At 42.5% G+C, this 2,437-nt stretch overlaps 1 long non-coding RNA gene across 1 annotated transcript; it reads right to left on the bottom strand.

Annotated features, from left to right (window-relative positions):
- Positions 1-1,378: 1,378 nt before the first annotated feature.
- LOC120554017 lies at positions 1,379-1,987 on the bottom strand. Its single transcript, XR_005638268.1, has 3 exons — positions 1,938-1,987; positions 1,590-1,736; positions 1,379-1,388 (listed from the first exon to the last, which is right to left on the bottom strand). It is a non-coding gene; the product is annotated as an uncharacterized LOC120554017 (long non-coding RNA).
- Between the last annotated feature and the right edge of the window lie 450 nt (positions 1,988-2,437).

Below are 2,437 nucleotides of genomic sequence, written 5' to 3'. Positions count from 1 at the left end.
TAGTACAAATATGTTATTTACTTATAAAACGAGGCATTAGAAAGTTTGTAACTACACCAGAAGTATATTTAAATAACACTTGCCTGATAGATTCTCCTCACGGCTGCTATTGCGCGAGATCCCGCGAGATCCCGCGAGATCACGCACAGAGCACAACATATATTGCCGGAAGAGACTACCAAGCAGGAAGCTAGAGAACAGCAGAATAGATCAAGAAAATGGCAGAGTCAGAGGTGAGCATCGAACGCGACAATGAGTGGCTCAATTTCGAAGGTCGACCGTACCTATTTGAGCCTGAATATACAGACGAGGAACTACAAGTAATGGAGGAGAATCGGAGAGCTGCAGAAGAGGCGGCGGAGATCGCGGAGGTCCCAGACACACCTAACAGATGTGCAGGCGACTGGTGGTGTAGCTGTGGACAATGTCAGCCCATGGCTACAGAGGAAGAGTGTTTGTGTTGTCGGGAGTCGGACGTGTTTCGCCAATGCCTCGAAAACTCCGAGGCATGCTGTCTCACAGCAATGGATGACTATCCTGCACTAATAAACCCCGCTGTTGTACGGACATTTTTTAACGTACCCAAAATCAACTGGAAGAGAAGACCTGTTCCAGAGGGACCCGACGGACAATTATCTGCAAAGTAATTACACAAATACTTATTTTCGTCAGTGCTCTAATCAATTTTTGTGAATCGCCAAAATTACAGAATATGACTGCCCCTTGATTGCTCTTGCTTTCTTATTTCCACCCCTAGACAGTGTAGATTGGTGGCATATCGGATCGTCTTGGAGTGGGGATTACAAGGTGAGCGTCTGGGGCGCAAGGAGAGGAGAGATCCTGCCCAGTTGTGTGGTGACCACAATTGAGGACCAAGTACCCCTCCCCCCGGCGAAGGGATTACAGAGGTTTTCAAGAAGCAGAGGAATTATTGAGAATTCTCTGATTTTGCAAATAATGTTATGTAAATGTGTACCATAGTAGAAGGATAATGACAATTGTGAAGTTATAAATAAAAGTATTTGGTAAGATGTATAAAGACTCGTTTATTGACAGAATTATATACAAACACGGGAATAATAAATCAAAACAATGTTTTGAGCAACTGTCGTCCACAACAAACAAGAAAATTTCACTGGGACTTGAACCGAGATGTGTATTGTTTCAACAACTCTGACTTGTCAGGCCTAGGCACAGGGGCAATGTTCTTTAGAAGCCTTTTCCGGCGAGGCGGAGGACGGGGCCAATCTTCAAGATTACTCTCATCCCTCATCTTCAGAGTGTGGTCCATGAGCTCTTGGCGGAATAGTTGCACACCTCTCTCATACACTGGCCTAGCAATCCACTGATGACTGGCCTTTGAGTAGGCAAATGCAAATGCGGTTGTCCTATAAAACAAAATGTAATAACAAATTAGGTAATAACAGTGTAGGTGTACATATGGTCAACCATTTGCACAAAGCACAACAGATTTATGTATTTGTTTTGTTCTGTAGCTGACATTCCAAAAATCACTCAACTTCACTTTCAGGTCTTATTCAGATCATTTTAGAATAGCAGAGATTTTATTAGAAGATGTATGTCTTTACCTTGCTTTGTTTTGGCCTGCTCCTTGCCAACATTGGCGTTGTGGTCCATAACCGCAAGTTGGGTTCTGGCCAGCATTACGTCATATGAAAAGTGAAGCCTTTTCTGCGTATACTTTAGCATTGATGAATGGAAAACTTCCAGGGACCCTGTGTAGGTGCAATGCAACCCCATATAAATATTAGCCATAAACGTGATAACATACTTTTAAATGATAGTTACAGGAGCCTCTTTACATTGTATTCCTAAATGTCTTAGAGGGAAAGTGCAGCAATGCTTCTGTTGCAAAATAACTTTTGTCATAAAACAAAAATTGAGTTTAGGGGGCAAAAAATATTTTGTAGACTTACCTGTGTGTTTGAACAGTGCCATCTGCCGCAAGTCTCGCAGTATGTTTTTTCGAGAAACTATATTTTTAAAGTCCGGTATGCTGGTGAATCCACAGTCATCCACCTTTTCCTCTGTTGTTCATTGGCTGTCAGAGGGGCATGATGGCACGTTTGTTGTATGCCGGCTTCCTCCCATCTGTGTATGCCAACAATGTGTTGGAGCAGGGATTTCCACCGACGCACACTACCTGGAGGGATATAGGAGAAAATAACTGAAAATTTACCTGATTGTTTTTGTGCTATATTTGGTCCTGTAGCACCACTGCCAAATGATAGAGTTGTTCTTACCTCACCATCTCCGTGACTGGAGCTACAAGACCAGTATAAGTGATTACTTATAGACTTCAGCCAGGTCAGTAGGTCTTTGTTTTCCTTTTTGTTTGCTGCATTGACTAGCTTCTTCTTGACACCTAAATGAAAAAACAAGATGGATTTCTTACGATCACAATTTTACCAAATGC

The sequence above is a fragment of the Perca fluviatilis genome, chromosome 24 (assembly GCF_010015445.1).
Source record: "Perca fluviatilis chromosome 24, GENO_Pfluv_1.0, whole genome shotgun sequence".
Taxonomy (NCBI): Eukaryota; Metazoa; Chordata; class Actinopteri; order Perciformes; family Percidae; genus Perca; species Perca fluviatilis.
Note: the sequence above shows the minus strand (reverse complement) of the source record. Positions and strands in the feature narration are given on the sequence as shown.